The sequence below is a fragment of the Bufo gargarizans genome, chromosome 5 (assembly GCF_014858855.1).
Source record: "Bufo gargarizans isolate SCDJY-AF-19 chromosome 5, ASM1485885v1, whole genome shotgun sequence".
Lineage (NCBI taxonomy): Eukaryota > Metazoa > Chordata > Amphibia > Anura > Bufonidae > Bufo > Bufo gargarizans.
In genome coordinates, this window is record NC_058084.1 from 342,530,070 (window position 1) to 342,552,351 (window position 22,282).

Genomic DNA, 22,282 nt, shown 5'->3' on the forward strand with positions numbered 1-22,282 from the left:
AGTGTCATCCACAGATGCCCCCATAACCGTGTGTAATCCACTGATGCCCATAACAGTGTGTCATCCACAGATCCCCCATAACAGTGCGTTATCCACAGATGCCCCCTAACAGTGCGTCATACACAGATCCCCCATAACAGTGCGTCATCCACAGATGCCCATAACAGTGTGTCATCCACAGGTCCCCCATAACAGTGCATCATCCACAGATGCCCCCATAACAGTGCGTCATCCACAGATGCCCATAACAGTGTGTCATCCACAGGTACCCCATAACAGTGCGTCATCCACAGATCCCCCATAACAGTGTGTCATTCACAGATGCCCCCATAACAGTGCGTCATCCACAGATGCCCCCATAACAGTGTGTCATCCACAGGTACCCCATAACAGTGCGTCATCCACAGATCCCCCATAACAGTGTGTCATCCACAGATCTCCCCATAACAGTGCGTCATCCACAGATCCCCCATAACAGTGTGTCATCCACAGATCTCCCCATAACAGTGCGTCATCCACAGGTACCCCATAACAGTGCGTCATCCACAGGTCCCCCATAACAGTGCATCATCCACAGATGCCCCCATAACAGTGCGTCATCCACAGATGCCCATAACAGTGTGTCATCCACAGGTACCCCATAACAGTGCGTCATCCACAGATCCCCCATAACAGTGTGTCATCCACAGATCTCCCCATAACAGTGCGTCATCCACAGATCCCCCATAACAGTGTGTCATCCACAGGTACCCCATAACAGTGCGTCATCTACAGATGCCCCCATAACAGTGCGTCATCCACAGATGCCCATAACAGTGTGTCATCCACAGGTACCCCATAACAGTGCGTCATCCACAGGTACCCCATAACAGTGCGTCATCTACAGATGCCCCCATAACAGTGCGTCATCTACAGATGCCCCCATAACAGTGTGTCATCCACAGATGCCATTGCCCCCATAATAGTGTCATCCACAGGTACCCCATAACAGTGCGTCATCCACAGGTACCCCATAACAGTGCGTCATCCACAGATCCCCCATAACAGTGTGTCATCCACAGGTACCCCATAACAGTGCGTCATCCACAGGTACCCCATAACAGTGCATCATCTACAGATGCCCACATAACAGTGTGTCATCCACAGATGCCATTGCCCCCATAATAGTGTCATCCACAGATGCCCATAACAGTGTGTCATCCACAGGTACCCCATAACAGTGCGTCATCTACAGATGCCCCCATAACAGTGCGTCATCCACAGATGCCCATAACAGTGTGTCATCCACAGGTACCCCATAACAGTGCGTCATCCACAGGTACCCCATAACAGTGCGTCATCCACAGATCCCCCATAACAGTGTGTCATCCACAGATCCCCCATAACAGTGTGTCATCCACAGGTACCCCATAACAGTGCGTCATCCACAGGTACCCCATAACAGTGCGTCATCTACAGATGCCCACATAACAGTGTGTCATCCACAGATGCCATTGCCCCCATAATAGTGTCATCCACAGATGCCCATAACAGTGTGTCATCCACAGATGCCCATAACAGTGTGTCATCCACAGGTCCCCCATAACAGTGTGTCATCCACAGGTACCCCATAACAGTGCGTCATCTACAGATGCCCCCATAACAGTGCGTCATCCACAGATGCCCCCATAACAGTGCGTCATCCACCGATGCCCATAACAGTGTGTCATCCACAGGTACCCCATAACAGTGCGTCATCTACAGATGCCCACATAACAGTGTGTCATCCACAGATGCCATTGCCCCCATAATAGTGTCATCCACAGATGCCCATAATAGTGCGTCATCCACAGGTCCCCCATAACAGTGCGTCATCCACAGATTTCCATAACAGTGTGTCATCCACAGGTCCCCCATAACAGTGCGTCATCCACAGATCCCCCATAACAGTGTGTCATTCACAGGTACCCCATAACAGTGCGTCATCCACAGATCCCCCATAACAGTGTGTCATTCACAGGTACCCCATAACAGTGCGTCATCCACAGATCCCCCATAACAGTGCGTCATCCACAGGTACCCCATAACAGTGCGTCATCCACAGATGCCCCCATAACAGTGCGTCATCCACAGATGCCCCCATAACAGTGCGTCATCCACAGATGCCCCCATAACAGTGCGTCATCCACTGATGCCGATAACAGTGTGTCATACTATCATCCACAGATCCCCCATAACAGTGCGCCTGCGCACTGAGAGACAGAAAGGAGGGCAAATAATCAGTGGAACTGAAAGCAAGTAGAGGACGGCACAGCAGACAACTTAATAGCTTCTTTTGTAAGTAAATTGTTTTATTATAAATGTAGTAAGTAAATGTAGTGGTGCTATAATGTGGACCCCAGGCCTCTCTGATGTCCTGCAGGCTGGGCTGGCGCTGTGGCAGCATACAGTCGGTCAGGCAGCAGAAAGGCTCTGGGGCTGTCATTGTGTTCTGGAACTTTTCCCTTCACAGCCACTGCTATCTCTCTCTCGTACAGTGCAGACTCTGCAAGAGGCTTTCAGTTTGCTCTCCGCCCTCATAAAATTCTATGGGAATCTAAACGGATCCATCTGGTTCCTGTTATGCAAGACGGAAAACAAAGCCCTGTCGACAGGATAACAGCATAAGGGGACTCAGACTGATCCGTTATGCTTTCTCATAAACTTCTATTAGGACAGAGCCAAACAGAATGCCTCTTAAAGGTTTCCGTTTTGCATTCCATCTGTCCATTGCGTTATATTCCGTTTGAAACGGAAACCTATAACGGAATGGTATAACGCAGATGTAAGCCCACCCCTGTATGGAATAGATTGTTTCTGAATACTCAAGCGTACCGAGGAAGAAAGGAAAACTCTTGAAAGCTTGTCTTTTAAGTATTAGATTAGTACAAAAATAAGATAAAGCCCGAGTCTAAACGGATATATCATTCATGGGCATGCTGTTTCAATAATTAAATGTTAACTTAGAAAAGCATAAGATAGGTTAGAAGCATTACATTATTTGTATTCTTTTACTTAGGCAATAAAACCATGTCTTCAAAAAAACAAAAGGGAGGAGCAGAAAAAATCAGGCAGAAATATAAAAAGTCTTTGGAACTCGATGCTCAGAAATGTGTTAAAATTACGGATATGTTCAGTCATTATCCACAGAGACAGAGTTCAAGTGATTCCATGGCAGGGCCAAGTACAGGGGCAACACACACAGAACAAATAAATGAAGAAGATGATTTAGTGGAATGTGTTGATGTAACATCAGACTTATCCACCAAAGAAGATAGAGAAGTGGGACACATTGATTTACCAAGGGAACAAGTGATTATAGATAGTGCAGAGCGCCAAACTGAAGGCACAGCTACATCATTCAATTATTTTGTTCATCCAAATAAAAATCAACTTACTGCCTTTTTCAAATATCATCCACAGCAGGTCATACCAGATCCTGTATTACAAAAGGCTGTAAATCGTAAAGATGGAACACATAGAAAATGGCTCACCTACTGTAATGATACTAAAGCTATGTTTTGCTCTGTTTGTTTGGCTTTTTCAAAGTCAAATGAAACAAATGCTTTTATTGAAGGAATGACAGATAAGCGTCATGTTCATCAAAGAATTGAAGAGCATGAGAGAAGTGCAATGCACAATGCGTGTGCCGAAGCCTTCTTTCTGAAATCCAGTAGTGCTAGTGTTGATGATCTACTTTTACATGAACAAATATCTGTAAGGCGACAACAAGTGAGAAACAGGAGGCAAGTACTGCAACGAGTAGTAGATGTTGTAAAAGTCATAGGAAAACAAGGGTTGAGTTATAGGGGAAATGAAGATGAGGCTGCATACAGTCTAGAGGACATAACAAAAGAACACGGAAATTTTTTAGAGCTCATTCTCCTTCTCAGCAAGTATGATATTTGTCTGAAAGAGCATGTAAACAAATGTATTGAACATAGCAAAAAATTGCAGTCCTCTGGAGGGAAAGGAAGAGGATCTTTGATAACATTGCTCTCAAAAACAACTGTTAACAAAGTAGTAGAAACTATTCGGCTGCTCATCCAGGAAAATATATCCAACAAAGTGCAGGAAGCTGGGATGTTTTCAATTCAAGTTGATACAACTCAAGATATAACGTCCAAGGATCAGTGCTCCATAATTGTTCGTTATGTGACCAATTGCATCAATGAGAAGCTTCTTGCAGTGGTTGAATGTGAATCTTCAACAGGCCAAAATCTTTTTAAGTTGGTAATGAACGTCATAAATTCATGCAAACTTGATATTACGAAATGCATTGGCAGTTCAACAGATGGAGCAGCAAATATGCAGGGCCAATACAATGGTTTCTCTTCTTGGCTGTCAACTAAATCACCAGGCCAAATTCTATGCACACATACTGAATTTAGTACTTGCAGATACTACAAAAACAGTGGTTGTAAGTGCATCATTATTCAGTTTGTTGAATGACATTGCAGTGTTTATTCGTGATTCTTACCTGCGTATGAATACCTGGGAACAAGTCAGTCAAGACCCTCACCATCGAAGAATTTCAGTGATTGGTGAAACTCGCTGGTGGTCAAAAGATGCAGCTTTGAGAAAAGTGTTTGGGGAATTTTCAAATCCTGATTCTGCTTTGTTTTTTAGCTTAATTTGCACATTGAACAGAATAGAAGACAATGTGTCATCAAGACCTGAGGTCCGAGTAAGAGCAAAATCGTATGCAGAATCCCTGCTGAAATATGAAACCATACTCACAGCTCAAATATTTCTGAGAATATTTGAATTGACAACACCATTGTCCAAATATCTACAGACAAGTCAAATGGACATCTCAAAAGCTTTTCAAATGGTACAGGGAACATATGAGAAACTTCGGACAGTTGCAAGGGATTTTGAATCTGTACAGCGATCTGCTGATAATTTTGTTAAGTGGGCAAATGACAAGTTTCAAGAAGAAGAAACGTTCCACCTTGAAATACAGACCACTCTACCTCAAAAAAGAATAAGAAAAAGAAAACGAATGGCAGATGAGACTGCTGAAGATGTAACAGTTTGTGATGCTATTTCAGCCTATGAAATACATGTTCACAATGTACCGTATTTATCGGCGTATAACACGCACGGGCGTATAACACGCACCTTCATTTTAGAGGGAAATTTCAGGAAAAAAATATTAAATTTCAAATAAAGCCTCTGATCTGCCCCCTCTGGTAACACAAACCCCCCCCCTCCCTCCCCAGTATTAATCATTGGTGGCAGTGGCCACAGGGTCCCCCTCCTCCCCCCCATCATTGGTGGCAGTGTCAGTTCCTATCGGAGCCCCAGCAGTGTAATGCTGGGGCTCCGATCGCTTACCATGGCAGCCAGGAGTCACGCTACTGAAGTCCTGGCTGCCATGGTATGTTAGTGAGCAGAGAGCAGCGCATTATACTCACGTGCGCTGTGGCCGCCGGTCGCTCCTTCTCATAGGTCTGTGCGGCGCATTGCTAATGCTTACAGCATTAGCAATCCGCCGCACAGACAGAAGAAGGAGCGACCGGCGGCCACAGCGCACGTGAGTATAATGCGCTGCTCTCTGCTCACTAACATACCATGGCAGCCAGGACTTCAGTAGCGTGACTCCTGGCTGCCATGGTAAGCGATCGGAGCCCCAGCATTACACTGCTGGGACTCCGATCGGAACTGTGGGATATGGCCGGCACATTCATTGGTGGCGCAGTGGCCACAGTCCCTCCCCTCCTCCTCCTACTCTGTCCTCGTTGGTCTTCAGCGGCAGCCGCGCACAGTGGGGAGGGAGGGACTCCCTCCTCCTTCCTCCTCCCTCCGCTGTGCCGGCCGGCTCAGTCCTGCCTCTCTGGCCTCCGGAGGACACGTTTCAGCCCTAATCGGCGTATAACACGCATACATCATTTGCCCCCTATTTTCAGGGGGAAAAAGTGCGTGTTATACGCCGATAAATACGGTAATCCTCGATATGGTCACAGAGAGCATGAATCGCCGATTTCTGTCCCGTGGAGCTCTCTTTGCTGATTTAGCTTGCTTGGAGCCAAGCTGCTTTTCTGACATAAGAAGATGTGGACTTACAGCACCAGCAATGGAAGAACTTAGCCAACAGTTAATAAAATTTGACGAGGAAGCAACATCTGAAAATTTGCGTTCCCAGCTGGCAAATTTTGCATTGCATTGGGACAGGCTGAAAACATCACCCCTTGAAGAGTACATGATTATAGCAGATGTGGAAAATGAGGAAAGCAAATTAACAGAGGCAGAACTGGTAAACAAGTCTTGCTCAACATGTAAGAACTGTGCTATTTGCTGCTATAAAATTCTACAGCGCTATAATTTGTTAACCGATGCCTACAATGTCATTGGTTTAGCCTACAAATTTTTGCTTACACTGTCTTTCACTCAAGTTGCCTGTGAAAGAAGTTTCTCTACATTGAAGTTTATTAAAAACCGTCTGAGAAATTCAATTTCCAAGGAACATTTGAACTCTTTCATGCTGATGGCAACAGAAAAAGATATACTAATGAACCTTGATTCTGAAGATATAATTGACAGAGTTGCAGAAACCAGTGAACTCCTACAAAAGTTGCTGAATCCCTAGTGGAGTTTTTTTGTCATGTTAACAAATACTCAGTAACACCATTTTTGAACATGGGTAATATAAATATACATAGGTTATAATATTATAATAATGTTTTTTGTTTTTTCAAAGTTTGCTGTTACTGAATACTCATTTGTACACCTTTAACCCATATTTGCCTGTCTCCTATAGAGCCTGTACTGTATATGCCACCATAGAGTCTAATAAAGGCATATATATATATACAGACGTGGACAAAATTGTTGGTACCCTTTGGTCAATGAAAGAAAAAGTCACAATGGTCACAGAAATAACTTTAATCTGACAAAAGTAATAATAAATTAAAATTCTATAAATGTTAACCAATGAAAGTCAGACATTGTTTTTCAACCATGCTTCAACAGAATTATGTAAAAAAATAAACTCATGAAACAGGCATGGACAAAAATGATGGTACCCCTAGAAAACACAGAACATAATGTGACCAAAGGGACATGTTAATTCAAGGTGTGTCCACTAATTAGCATCACAGGTGTCTACAACCTTGTAATCAGCCATTGGGCCTATATATATGGCTCCAGGTAATCACTGTGTTGTTTGGTGATATGGTGTGTACCACACTCGACATGGACCAGAGGAAGCAAAGGAAAGAGCTGTCTCAAGAGATCAGAAAGAAAATTATAGACAAGCATGTTAAAGGTAAAGGCTATAAGACCATCTCCAAGCAACTAGATGTTCCTGTGAGTACAGTTGCACATATTATTCATAAGTTTAAGATCCATGGGACTGTAGCCAACCTCCCTGGACGTGGCCGCAGGAGGAAAATTGATGACAAATCTAAGAGACGGATAATCCGAATGGTAACAAAAGAGCCTAGAAAGACTTCTAAAGAGATTCAAGGTGAACTTCATGCTCAAGGAACATCAGTGTCAGATCGCACCATCCGTCGTTGTTTGAGCCAAAGTGGACTACATGGGAGACGACCAAGGAGGACACCATTGTTGAAAACGAATCATAAAAAAGCAAGACTGGAATATGCCAAACTACATGTTGACAAGCCACAAAGCTTCTGGGAGAATGTCCTGTGGACAGATGAGACAAAAATCGAAGTTTTTGCCAAGGCACATCAGCTGTATGTTCACAGACGAAAAAATGAAGCATATCAAGAAAAGAACACTGTCCCTACTGTGAAACATGGAGGAGGCTCTGTTATGTTCTGGGGCTGCTTTGCTGCGTCTGGCACAGGGTGTCTTGAATCTGTGCAGGGTACAATGAAATCTCAAGACTATCAAGGAATTCTAGAGAGAAATGTACTAGCCAGTGTCAGAAAGCTTGGTCTCAGTCGCAGGTCATGGGTCTTGCAACAGGACAATGACCCAAAACACACCGCTAAAAACACCCAAGAATGGCTAAGAGGAAAAAATTGGACTATTCTAAAGTGGCCTTCTATGAGCCCTGACCTCAATCCTATTGAGCATCTTTGGAAGGAGCTGAAACATGCAGTCTGGAAAAGGCACCCTTCAAACCGGACACAACTGGAGCAGTTTGCTCATGAGGAGTGGGCCAAAATACCTGCTGAGAGGTGCAGATGTCTCATTGACAGTTACAGGAAGCGTTTGATTGCAGTGATTGCCTCAAAAGGTTGCGCAACAAAATATTAAGTTAGGGGTACCATCATTTTTGTCCATGCCTGTTTCATGAGTTTATTTTTTTACATAATTCTGTTGAAGCATGGTTGAAAAACAATGTCTGACTTTCATTGGTTAACATTTATAGAATTTTAATTTATTATTACTTTTGTCAGATTAAAGTTATTTCTGTGACCATTGTGACTTTTTCTTTCATTGACCAAAGGGTACCAACAATTTTGTCCACGTCTGTATATTCTCCTGGCAGCCCATATTTTATTTACCTGTATGCTAGCTCCACATTCTGCAAGCATCCACCTGAGTGTCAGCATTCTCTGCTACCAACAAAGCTTTCAATTTGGAGTGGAAATTGCGTATTACAGCAGACTTCCTCCAAGCCAACAGAGTATTGTCTTTGACAGACCAGGAAAAAGCTGTCAGTGAGGTGGTGTTGTGGTTCGCTTGTGTACGGAATTGGTGGTATTTGCCAGAGTTGCTGCAGAACTGTGAGTGCAATTTCGGGGGCACTGACTTGTACAGGCAGGGTGTGGAGGATGGGGAGGTTGAGATCCACTGAGGATATTATAAGACTTTTCTGTAGCTTCCTATATTGTTGCAAGGTCTGTATGTTTGTTGTTGCAAAGCTTATGTGTGTTGGCTGAAGCCTTCCTATCTTACTGGTGGCTGGCCCTGCCCCTAAATTGTGCTTCCGGTTTTGGCTCCACCCCTAGACTGCAAGGGGGTGGGGCCTGTTGGGTGTCATGTGATTGGGCTGCTCAGTCAAAAATGCCCGGGCCTATTTTTTGTCCCAGTCCAGCCCTGTTTGACGGTCACTAAATAACTTGACCAGCTACAGCAATAATGACAGATTTGGATGAATATAAATTTGAGGCCTATTATTTAGGCGCTGGGTGACAGGTATACGTTTACGGACAGAATTAGACTGGGATATGCACAGTAGCGTGTGTGTGAAGTTATTGAGAATGACCCTATGTGCACCTTGAATCTTATATACCCTTTTAGGGATAGATTTAAAGTAGGCCTGATACAGCAGAAACCACTAATTTAGAGAATTGCTAAATTGGGAATTGTATTTCAACCCAGAACAAAAACTGTGCTTTGACGGACACTAAATAACTTGCCCAGCTACAGCAATAACCACAGATTTAGCTGACTATAAATTTGAGGCCTATTATTTAGGCGCTGGGTGACAGGAATACGTTTACAGACAGAATTAGACTGGGATATGCACAGTAGCGTGTGTGTGAAGTTATTGAGAATGACCCTATCTGCACCTTGAATCTAATATACCCTTTAAGGCCTCTTTCACACTACAGTATGTCCATTTCAGTGTTTTGTGGTCCGTTTTTCACGGATCCGTTGTTCAGTTTTTTTGCTTCCGTTGTGGTTCCGTTTCCGTTCCATGGTTCCGTTCCGTTTTTCCGTATGGCATATACAGTATACAGTAATTACATTGAAAAAATTGGGCTGGGCATAACATTTTCAATAGATGGTTCCGCAAAAAACTGAACGGATACGGAAGACATACGGATGCATTTTCGTATGTGTTCCGTTTTTTTTGCGGACCCATTGACTTGAATGGAGCCACGGACCGTGATTTGCGGCCAAATATAGGACATGTTCTATCTTTCAACGGAACGGAAAAACGGAAATACAAAAATGGAATGCATACGGAACACATTCCGTTTTTTTTGCGGAGCCATTGAAATGAATGGTTCCGTATACGGACCGTATACGGAACGCAAAAAACGGACAACAAAACGGAAAAAAAAAACGGTAGTGTGAAAGAGGCCTTAGGGATAAATTTAAAGTAGGCCTGATACAGCAGAAACCACTAATTTAGAGAATTGCTAAATTGGGAATTGTATTTCAACCCAGAACAAAAACTGTGCTTTGACGGACACTAAATAACTTGCCCAGCTACAGCAATAACCACAGATTTAGCTGACTATAAATTTGAGGCCTAGTATTTAGGCACTGGGTGACAGGTATACGTTTACGGACAGAATTAGACTGGGATATGCACAGTAGCGTGTGTGTGAAGTTATTGAGAATGACCCTATGTGCACCTTGAATCTTATATACCCTTTTAGGGATGTATTTAAAGTAGGCCTGATACAGCAGAAACCACTAATTTAGAGAATTGCTAAATTGGGAATTGTATTTCAACCCAGAACAAAAACTGTGCTTTGACGGACACTAAATAACTTGCCCAGCTACAGCAATAACCACAGATTTAGCTGACTATAAATTTGAGGCCTAGTATTTAGGCGCTGGGTGACAGGTATACTTTTACGGACAGAATTAGACTGGGATATGCACAGTAGCGTGTGTGTCAAGTTATTGAGAATGACCCTATCAGCACCTTGAATCTAATATACCCTTTTAGGGATAAATTTAAAGTAGGCCTGATACAGCAGAAACCACTAATTTAGAGAATTGCTAAATTGGGAATTGTATTTCAACCCAGAACAAAAACTGTGCTTTGACGGACACTAAATAACTTGCCCAGCTACAGAAATAACCACAGATTTAGCTGACTATAAATTTGAGGCCTATTAATTAGGCGCTGGGTGACAGGTATACGTTTACAGTCAGAATTAGACTGGGATATGGCCAAAAAATAACCACACTATTGATGGTTAAATGCACTTGGTGTGACAGCTTCACCCTGATGTAGGATATAGCCAAAAAACAACCACACTATTGAGGGTTAAATGCACTTGGTGACAGCTTGCCCCTGATGTAGTATATGGCCAAAAAATAACCACACTATTGATGGTTAAATGCATTTGGTGTGACAGCTTCACCCTGATGTAGGATATAGCCAAAAAACAACTACACTATTGAGGGTTAAATGCACTTGGTGACAGGCTCAGCTTGCCCGTGATGTAGTATATGGCCAAAAAATAACCACACTATTGATGGTTAAATGCACTTGGTGTGACATCTTCACCCTGATGTAGGATATAGCCAAAAAACAACCACACTATTGAGGGTTAAATGCACTTGGTGACAGTTTGCCCCTGATGTAGTATATGGCCAAAAAATAACCACACTATTGATGGTTAAATGCACTTGGTGTGACAGCTTGACCCTGATGTAGGCTATAGCCAAAAAAAACAACCACACTATTGAGGGTTAAATGCACTTGGTGACAGGCTCAGCTTGCCCCTGGTGTAGTATATGGCCAAAAATAACCACACTATTGATGGTTAAATGCTCTTGGTGTGACAGCTTGACCCTGATGTAGGATATAGCCAAAAAAAAAACACTATTGAGGGTTAAATGCACTTGGTGACAGGCTCAGCTTGCCCCTGATGTAGTATATGGCCAAAAAATAACCACACTAGTGTATTGATGGTTAAATGCACTTGGTTTGACAGCTTCACCCTGATGTAGGATATAGCCAAAAAACAACCACACTATTATTGAGGGTTAAATGCACTTGGTGACAGCTTGCCCCTGATGTAGTATACAGTCATGTGAAAAAATTAGGACACCCTTTGAAAGCATGTGGTTTTTTGTAACATTTTTAATAAAAGGTTATTTCATCTCCGTTTCAACAATACAGAGAGATTAAAGTAATCCAACTAAACAAAGAAAACTGAAGAAAAGTCTTTTCAAGATCTTCTGTAAATGTCATTCTACAAAAATGCCTATTCTAACTGAGGAAAAAGATAGGACACCCTCACATGTATTCCCTCTTAAATTGGCTCAGATCTCACACAGGTATATCACACCAGGTGCACATAATTAGTAGATCGTTACTCTGCATGTTGAATGAGGCTTGCCCTATTTAAACCTCAGACATTTAGTTTGGTGTGCACCTGACTGTTGAAGTGAGAGTGAGCACCATGGTGAGAGCAAAAGAGCTGTCAGAGGACTTCAGAAAAAAGATTGTAGCAGCCTATGAGTCTGGGAAGGGATTTAAAAAGATCTCAAAAGATTTTGAAATCAGCCATTCCACTGTCCGGAAGATAGTCTACAAGTGGAGGGCTTTCAAAACAACTGCCAACATGCCCAGGACTGGTCGCCCCAGCAAGTTCACCCCAAGAGCAGACCGCAAGATGCTAAAAGAGGTCTCCAAAAACCCTAAAGTGTCATCTCGAGAACTACAGCAGGCTCTGGCTACTGTTGATGTAGAAGTACATGCCTCTACAATCAGAAAGAGACTGTACAAGTTTAACTTGCATGGGAGGTGTGCAAGGAGGAAACCTTTGCTTTCCAAGAGAAACATCGAGGCCAGACTGACATTTGCCAGAGATAAAGTTGACAAAGACCAGGACTTCTGGAATAATGTTCTTTGGACAGATGAGTCCAAAATTGAATTATTTGGACACAACAGCAGAGGACATGTTTGGCGTAAACCAAACACAGCATTCCAAGAAAAGAACCTCATACCAACTGTGAAGCATGGAGGTGGAAGTGTCATGGTTTGGGGCTGCTTTGCTGCAGCAGGACCTGGTCAGCTCACCATCATAGAATCCACGATGAATTCTACTGTGTATCAGAAGGTGCTTGAAGAACATGTGAGACCATCAGTTAGAAAATTAAAGCTGAAGCGGAACTGGACCATGCAACATGACAATGACCCAAAACATACTAGTAAATCAACCAAAGATTGGCTGAAAAAGAAGAAATGGAGAGTCCTGGAATGGCCAAGTCAAAGTCCAGATTTGAATCCCATTGAGATGCTGTGGGGTGACTTGAAAAGGGCTGTACGTGCAAGAAACCCCTCAAACATCTCACAGCTGAAAAAGTTCAGCATTGAGGAGTGGGGTAAAATTTCCTCAGACCGATGTCGAAGACTGGTAGATGGCTACAAGAACCGTCTCACTGCAGTTATTTCAGCCAAAGGAGGTAACACTCGCTATTAGGGGCAAGGGTGTCCTATCTTTTTCCTCAGTTAGAATAGGCATTTTTGTAGAATGACATTTACAGAAGATCTTGAAAAGACTTTTCTTCAGTTTTCTTTGTTTAGTCGGATTACTTTAATCTCTCTGTATTGTTGAAATGGAGATGAAATAACCTTTTATTAAAAATGTTACAAAAAACCACATGCTTTCAAAGGGTGTCCTAATTTTTTCACATGACTGTATGGCCAAAAAAAAACACACTATTGATGGTTAAATGCACTTGGTGTGACAGCTTCACCCTGATGTAGGTTATAGCCAAAAAATAACCACACTATTGATGGTTAAATGTACTTGGTGGCAGCTTGTGCTGGCGCACCACAAGACACAAAATGGCCGCCGATCTCCCCAGAAAAAAGTTAATGAAAAACGCTCTTGGCAGCCTAAAAACAGTGAGCAATTGAATATCAGCAGTTCAATCATCCACAGCTGCAGATCGATCTCTGAATGAAGTCTTTTGGAGGAGTTAATCACTGCCTAATCTCGCCCTAACGTCGCAGCTGCAACTCTCCCTATACTGATCAGAGCAGAGTGACGGGCGGCGCTGCGTGACTCCAGCTTAAATAGAGGCTGGGTCACATGCTGCACTGGCCAATCACAGCCATGCCAATAGTAGGCATGGCTGTGATAGCCTCTTGGGGCAAGTAGTATAACGCTTGTTGATTTCAAAAAGCGCCAAGAAAGCGCCGAACACCGAACCCGGACTTTTACGAAAATGTCCGGGTTCGGGTCCGTGTCACGGACACCCCAAAATTCGGTACGAACCCGAACTATACAGTTCGGGTTTGCTCATCCCTAATAGCAACCCATTCTTTCATAATCACTTCTTGGAGTTTGTCAGAATTAGTGGGTTTTTGTTTGTCCACCCGCCTCTTGAGGATTGACCACAAGTTCTCAATGGGATTAAGATCTGAGGAGTTTCCAGGCCATGGACCCAAAATGTCAATGTTTTGGTCCCCGAGCCACTTAGTTATCACTTTTGCCTTATGGCACGGTGCTCTATCGTGCTGGAAAATGCATTGTTTTTCACCAAACTGTTGTTGGATTGTTGGAAGAAGTTGCTGTTGGAGGGTGTTTTGGTACCATTCTTTATTCATGGCTGTGTTTTGGGGAAAAATTGTGAGTGAGCCCACTCCTTTGGATGAGAAGCAACACCACACATGAATGGTCTCAGGATGCTTTACTGTTGGCATGATACAGGACTGATGGTAGCGCTCACCTTTTCTTCTCCGGACAAGCTTTTTTCCTGATGCCCCAAACAATCGGAAAGAGGCTTCATCTGAGAATATGACTTTGCCCCAGTCCTCAGCAGTCCATTCACCATATTTTCTGCAGAAGATCAATCTGTACCTGATGTTTTTTTGGGAGAGAAGTGGCTTCTTTGCTGCCCTTCTTGACACCAGGCCATCTTCCAAAAGTCTTCGCCTCACTGTGCGTGCAGATGCGCTCACACCTGCCTGCTGCCATTTCTGAGCAAGCTCTGCACTGGTGGCACTCTGATCCCGCAGCTGAATCCTCTTTAGAAGACGATCCTGGCGCTTGCTGGACTTCCCTGGACGCCCTGAAGCCTTTCTTAACAAGAATTGAACCCCCTTTCCTTGAAGTTCTTGATGATCCTATAAATTGTTGATTGAGGTGCAAATGAAGCCATTTTTATGCAACGCAATGATGGCTGCACGCGTTTCTTTGCAGATCACCATGGTTAACAATGGAAGAACAATGATTTTAAGCATCACCCTCCTTTTAACAGGTCAAGTCTGCTATTTTAACCCAATCAGCCTGACATAATGATCTCCAACCTTGTGCTCGTCAACATTCTCACCTGAGTTAACAAGGCGATTGCTGAAATGATCTCAGCAGGTCCTTTAATGACAGCAATGAAATGCAGTGGAAAGGTTTTTTGGGGATTAAGTTAATTTTAATGGCAAAGAAGGACTATGCAATTCATCTGATCACGCTTCATAACTTTTTGGAGTATATGCAAATTGCTATTATAAAAACTTAAGCAGCAACTTTTCCAATTTCCAATATTTATGTAATTCTCAAAACTTTTGGCCACGACTGTACATGCCTGGTTCCCACCGTGAAGCATGGAGGAGGAGGTGTGATGGTGTGGGGGTGCTTTGCTGGTGACACTGTTGGGGATTTATTCAAAATTGAAGGCATACTGAACCAGCATGGCTACCACAGCATCTTGCAGCGGCAAGCTATTCCATCCGGTTTGCGTTTAGTTGGACCATCATTTATTTTTCAACAGGACAATGATCCCAAACACACCTCCAGGCTGTGTAAGGGCTATTTGACCATGAAGGAGAGTGATGGGGTGCTGCGCCAGATGACCTGGCCTCTACAGTCACCGGACCTGAACCCAATTGAGATGGTTTGGGGTGAGCTGGACCGCAGAGTGAAGGCAAAAGGGCCAACAAGTGCTAAGCATCTCTGGGAACTCCTTCAGGACTGTTGGAAGACCATTTCAGGTGACTACCTCTTGAAGCTCATCAAAAGAATGCCAAGAGTGTGCAAAGCAGTAATCAAAGCAAAAGGTGGCTACTTTGAAGAACCTAGAATATGACATATTTTCAGTTGTTTCACACTTTTTTGTTATGTATATAATTCCACATGTGTTAATTCATAGTTTTGATGCCTTCAGTGTGGATCTACAATTTTCATAGTCATGAAAATAAAGAAAACTCTTTGAATGAGAAGGTGTGTCCAAACTTTTGGTCTGTACTGTATATACATATATATATATATATTTATGTTCAAGGAAAAATCAATGCAGCACTCTTCTTGTAAAAAAACGCAGTGTCTTTATTCACACATGTGACACAAAAGCCTATGGTCAAAGGCGAGACGCTTGCACCTGATAACCAATAAAGTGAGTGCTGCCGGATTTCATATACTATATATATATATATATATATATATATATATATACACAGGTGAAAATCTAAAAATTTGAATATCGTTCAAAAGTCCATTTATTTTAGTAATGTCAATTAAAAGGAACTGCATTGATGCAGCTTAAAATTAGATTTTTTTTTGAAAAGGTTCAATATTCTAGGCTCAAAGTGTCACACTCTAGTCGGCTAATTAATCCATATCCCCTGGGAAAAGTGTACCTCAAAATTGTGACTTTGGGGTTTTATAAGCTGTAAGCAATAGTCATTCAAATTATAACAACTAAAGGCTTGAAATATCTTGCTTTGCATGTAATGAGTCTATCTCTAGAGATCTCCCGAACTATTCGCAGGCGAAAACAGTTCCCGGCAAACATATGCGATGTACGGTCCGCCCCCTATTCATCATCATTTAGCAAACTTTGACCCTGTACCTCACAGTCAGCAGACACATTCCAGCCAATCAGCAGCATACCCTCCCTCCCACCTCCTGGACAGCATCCATTTTAGATTTATTCAGAAGCTGCAGTCTTAGTGAGAGGAGGGACAGTGTAGCTGCTGCTGATTTAATAGGGAAATCAATAGCTAGGCCAGTGTATTCAGTGTCCACTCCATTCCTGAAAGACTCATCTGATCTCTGCTGTAAGGACAGCGTCCTGACAGCACCCCAAAAAGCCCTTTTTAGGGCTAGTACATCAGTTGGCTTTTTTTTTTTTCCCCTCTGTAATCTAATTGCAGTTGCCTGCCAGTGTGTGTGTCAGGCTCACAGCGTATACCAGGGGTGCACAACCTGCGACCCGGGGGCCACATGCGGCCCTCGATACCATTCTGTGCGGCCCCCAAACATCTGGTAAAAGACATGTATGTCTATGTCTTATGGCTTTTTACATGTATAATTTATGTATTCTCATATTAGATGGGAGTCCTGGAACTGTAACTAAACATTTATAGAATAAACTGTATGTTCAATATGCCAAAAATACAGTATTTTAGTTGGTAATACCCCTTCAAGTTTTATTTCCGGCCCTTGGAATTGGTTCAGGCTGACAATGTGGCCCCCAATCAGAAAAGGTTGTGCACCACTGGCGTATACTGTGCCCACTTGCCCAGTGCCACCGCTCATATCTGGTGTCACAGTAGCTTTTTGACTGTAATATAATTGCAGTTAGTTGCCTGCAAGCGTATGTGTCAGGCCTACAGCGTGTACTGTGCCAACTACTGCCAGTGCACAGTACCACCAGTGCCACTCATATCTGGTGTCACAGTAGCTTGCATTTAAAAAAATAAAATAATTTTTGACTGTAATATAATAGCAGTTAGTTGTCTGCAAGCGTGTGTGTTAGGCCTACAGCGTCTACTCTGCCAACTTCTGCCAGTGCCACCAGTGCCACTCATATCTGGTGTCACAGTAGCTTGCATAAAAAAAAAGACAATTGTGACTGTAATATAATAGCAGTTAGTTGTCTGCAAGCGTGTTTGTCAGGCCTACAGCGTCTACTCTGCCAATATCTGCCAGTGCCACTCATATCTGGTGTCACAATAGCTTGCATTTAAAAAAATAAAAATTTTTTAGCTGTAATATAATAGCAGTTATTTGTCTGCAAGCGTGTTTGTCAGGCCTACAGCGTCTACTCTGCCAACTTCTGCCAGTGCCACTCATATCTGGTGTCACAGTAGCTTGCATTAAAAAAACCGCACAGGTGGATCAGTGGCTGGATCGGCAAAGTGGTGTGTGACAATGGAAGCAATTTGTTGGCGGCATTGAATTTGGGCAAGTTGTCACATGTGCCATGCATGGCGCATGTGTTGAATCTCATCGTACAACGCTTTGTGACTAAGTACCCAGGCTTACAGGACCTCCTCAAGCAGGCCAGGAAGGTGTGTGGCCATTTCAGGCGTTCCTACACAGCCATGGCGCACTTTTCAGATATTCAGCGGCAAAATGAGGCGCTTGATTTGTGACAGCCCAACACGTTGGAATTCAACACTCCTAATGTTCGACCGCCAGCTCCAACAAGAAAAAGCAGTCAACGAATATTTGTATGACCGGGGTGCTAGGACAGCCTCTGCGGAGCTGGGAATTTTTTTGCCTTGTTACTGGACGCTCATGCGCAATGCCTGTAGGCTCATGCTTCCTTTTGAGGAGGTGACAAACCTAGTCAGTCGCACTGAAGGCAGCATCAGCGACATCATCCCATTTGTTTTCTTCCTGGAGCGTGCCCTGCGAAGAGTGCTGGATCAGGCCGTAGATGAGCGTGAAGAGGAAGAGAAAGAGTTGTGGTCGCCAACACCACCAGAAACAGCCTTATCAGCATTGCCCTGCTGGACCTGCGGCAATGCTGGAAGAGGAGTCTGAGGAAGAGGAGGAATGTGGCTTTAAGGAAGAGCAAGACCCACCACAGCAGGCATCCCAGGGTGTTCGTTGTCACCTATCTGGTATCCGTGGTGTTGTATGTGGCTGGGGGGACGAACAGACCTTCAGTGAGATCAGTGAGGACGAGGAACGGGACATGAGTAGCTCGACATCCAACCTTGTGCAAATGGGGTCTTTCATGCTGTCGTGCCTGTTGAGGGACCCTCGTATAAAAAGGCTGAAGGAGAATGACCTGTACTGGGTGGCCCCCCCCCCCCCCCCAAAAAAAAGGCACATACATGTGTCAATTCCCATTCGTGATCATTACCTTGTTGTGGTGAAGGGGCTTGCGTATCACAATGAAGCGACCACCTCTATGAATGTGTTGGCAATGGCAATGTTGGCACACCCCAGATGATAAGGTCGTTGCTTCATTGTGAACAGACCAAAAGCGATCGGCTGGATAATTTTGCATAGAAAAAACATTAATTTTCTTTGTGATCATCTAAGGTGATCATTAAAGCCTACTAGGCCAACATTGGGCCCACACTGCAGAATCATTGTTTTCTGGGTCACTTAACTGTCACTGAACTACCTCAGCATGACCATAGGCTTTGAAAAAACCCCATCGCCTGCAATCTCCCAAACGTGCGCACGAGCACAGTCATCACTACACCAAGATTGACAAATCTATTCCATACACGTACAATTCCTATCAGTTTAATCCGTACTATCAGGGGACGTAACAGGGATTAAACTGATAGGAATAGTACTACTTAACACACCACTCATATCTGGTGGCACAGTACATTGCATGGCGCACGCGCAGTGCCCCAAATTGGAAGTAGGAGTTTGGTCTGTCACTGTGAAGCGGGCGTAACCCTTGCACTACCTGATCAATACAACATCATACCTGATCGTATACACACACTGGATGTTTTAAAGCACAGCACGTAATTCCAAAAAAATTAGGAATGTTAGGTGATTTATGCCCTTTATGGATTAAAACCCAACTCTGCGTCAACTACGTAATTTTCCATTGCAGTTTTGACATGGATCCCCCTTCGGCATGCCACAGTCCAGGTGTTAGTCCCCTTGAAACAACTTTTCCATCACTATTGTGGCCAGAAAGAGTCCCTGTGGTTTTAAAATTCTCCTGCCTATTGAAGTCTATGGCGGTTTGCCCGTTTGCAAACACTTGCAAAAAATTTCCGTTAGCTGTTCGCTAACGGAAAATTTTATGTTCGCGACATCTCTACTACAGAGCCAGTGAGGCAGTGATGGAGCCAAAAGTAAGCAGTTGGGATCAGGTAAGTATGATTACTAGAGATGTCGCAAACATAAAATTATCCGTTCGCAATCGGCAAGCGCAAATATTTGCAGATGTTCGCGAACAGGCGAACCGCCATTGACTTCAATAGGCAGGCAAATTTTAAAACCCACAGGGACTCTTTCTAGCCACAGTAGTTATGGAAAAGTTGTTTCAAGGGGACTAACACCTAGACTGTGGCATGCCGGAGGGGGATCCATGGCAAAACTCCCATGGAAAATTACATAGTTGACGCAGAGTTGGGTTTTAATCCATAAAGGGCATAAATCACCTAACAATCCAAATTATTATTTTTTTGAACAATGTGGTTTAAAACATCCAGTGTGTGTATACGATCAGGTACTGTAAGGGTTACGCCCACTTCACAGACATTAACAGACCAAACTCCCCTTTTAATGCACCGCAAACAACCGCAAACAGTCCATTTGCCCAACCGCAAACTCCCCATTTGCACAAGGTTGGGTACCAAGCTAGCCATGATGTCATTGATGTCATTGAAGGTTTCTTCCTCCACCCAGCCACGTACAACACCAAGGGTCCCCGAAAGGTGAACTGAATTGATTTTTCGAACGGGGAGATGGTTAAAAAAACGCTGGCTCCCTCCCTTTGTTTGAATCCACGGTCACTGCGTCTGCGCCGTGCAATTTACTGTCACACCCGATATGAGTGGTATTTTCTGTAGTTCTATTCTCATCAGTTTAATCCCTGTTAAGTCCCCAATCTGGGGTCCATTTATTGAATTGATTTTTCGAACGGGGAGATGGTTAAAAAAAACGCTGGCTCCCTCCCCTTTGTTTGAATCCACGGTCACTTCGTCTGTGCCGTGCAATTTACTGTCACACCCGATATGAGTGGTATTTTCTGTAGTTCTATTCTCATCAGTTTAATCCCTGTTACGTCCCTAATCTGGGGTCCATTTATTGAATTGATTTTTTGAACGGGGAGATGGTTAAAAAAAAACACTGGCTCCCTCCCCTTTGTTTGAATCCACGGTCACTGGGTCTGTGCCGTGCAATTTACTGTCACATCCGATATGAGTGGTATTTTCTGTAGTTCTCGTCTCATCAGTTTAATCCCTGTTACGTCCCATAACAGGGATTGCCTTTTGTGAAAAAAAATTTAGGCCTAGTACCTTTGACTGCCTTCACAGTGACAGACCAAACTCTGATACACCAAACTGAATTGATTTTAGGAATTGGGAGATGGAAAAAGCAGCTTGGTCGGTCCTCTTACTCCCAAGTTGGGGCACTGCGCGTGCACGGAGCAATGTGCTGTGACACCCTATACGAGTGGTGTCTTAACTAGTACTATTCCTAATAGTTTAATCCCCGTTACATCCCCTATACAGGGACGTGTGTCGAATTGATTAACCATTGTCGAATTAACGAACCATTACGACATCCTGAAATAATTTTGTTCTGAGCTCTGTACTTGCTTTGTATTGGAATTGATGGTGATTTTTTAAATTGTCTGCATTATTTCTAATAAACTATTAAGAGACTTTATTATGATTTTTTTATTTTATGTATTAAAAACCCATACAACACTTAAAAAAAAAAAGTTTTTTTCTATGAAAAATTATCCAGCCGATCGCTTTTGGTCTGATCATAATGAAGCAACGGCCTTATCATCTGGGATGTGGTAAGTTTCAACATTGCCAACACACTCATAGAGGTGATGATCGCTTTATTGTGATACACAAGCCCCTTCACCACAACAAGGTACCGATCATGAAGGGGAATTGACACATGTATGTGCCTTTTTTTTTGTTTTGTTTTTGCAGCCACAGTGCAGTACCAGAGGCCAGAAAGATGAGGCATGTACACATGCCTGAAAAACTAGGTATTTCCAGCCAGATGTTTTCCAGGCAGAAAGGTGACTAAAACATTGCGGCTTGAACCCTAGTTGGTGGCGGAGAATTCACGAAAGTCATCCGGCATGCAGACATTAAATACAGCAGCGTGGGGACCATTTTAAGGCCAAGGCATGTCATCAGGCCTTTTGTTAGTCAAGCGTATCCCCCATTGTCAGTCCCTTCGGGATCCATGCCTCATTCATCTTAATGAAGGTGAGGTAATCAACACTTTTTTAACCGAGGCGACTTCTTTTGTCAGTGACAATGCCTCCTGCTGCACTGAAGGTCCTTTCTGACAGGACACTTGAAGCGGGGCAGGCCAGAAGTTATATCGCAAACTGGGATAGCTCAGGCCACAGGTCAAGCCTGCACACCCAGTAGTCAAGGGGTTCATCGCTCCTCAGACTGTCGATATCTGCAGTTAAGGCAAGGTAGTCTGCTACCTGTCGGTCGTTCTCTGAGGCTGGATCCCGAAGGGCTGTGGCGATGTGTAGGACTGAAAAAGCTCTGCATGTTCTCCATCAGCAACACATCTGTAAAGCGTCCTGTCCTTGCCGCCGTGGTCGTGGTAGGAGGAGGATTAATTTCACCTCTTCCCCAGTTAGATTCCTGTTGTGCTGTGACATCCCCCTTATAAGCTGTGTAAAGCATATTTTTTAGTTTGGTTTTGAACTGCTGCATCCTTTCTGA

The 22,282-nt window shown here is 43.6% G+C and overlaps 1 protein-coding gene across 5 annotated transcripts in view; it reads left to right on the top strand.

Annotated features, from left to right (window-relative positions):
• The window catches only part of LOC122938794 (cytidine monophosphate-N-acetylneuraminic acid hydroxylase-like), a 342,933-nt gene that overhangs the window by 43,007 nt on the left and 277,644 nt on the right, over window positions 1-22,282 (top strand). Inside the window, exon 1 of one of the 5 annotated variants that reach the window (XM_044294573.1) lies at window positions 2,257-2,316. The exons of the other annotated variants lie outside the window; for them this stretch is intronic. The gene's annotated coding sequence lies outside the window, so the exon portion shown is untranslated. Of the gene's footprint in view, window positions 1-2,256; window positions 2,317-22,282 lie in introns of those variants that run through there. 5 annotated transcript variants of the gene reach the window in all.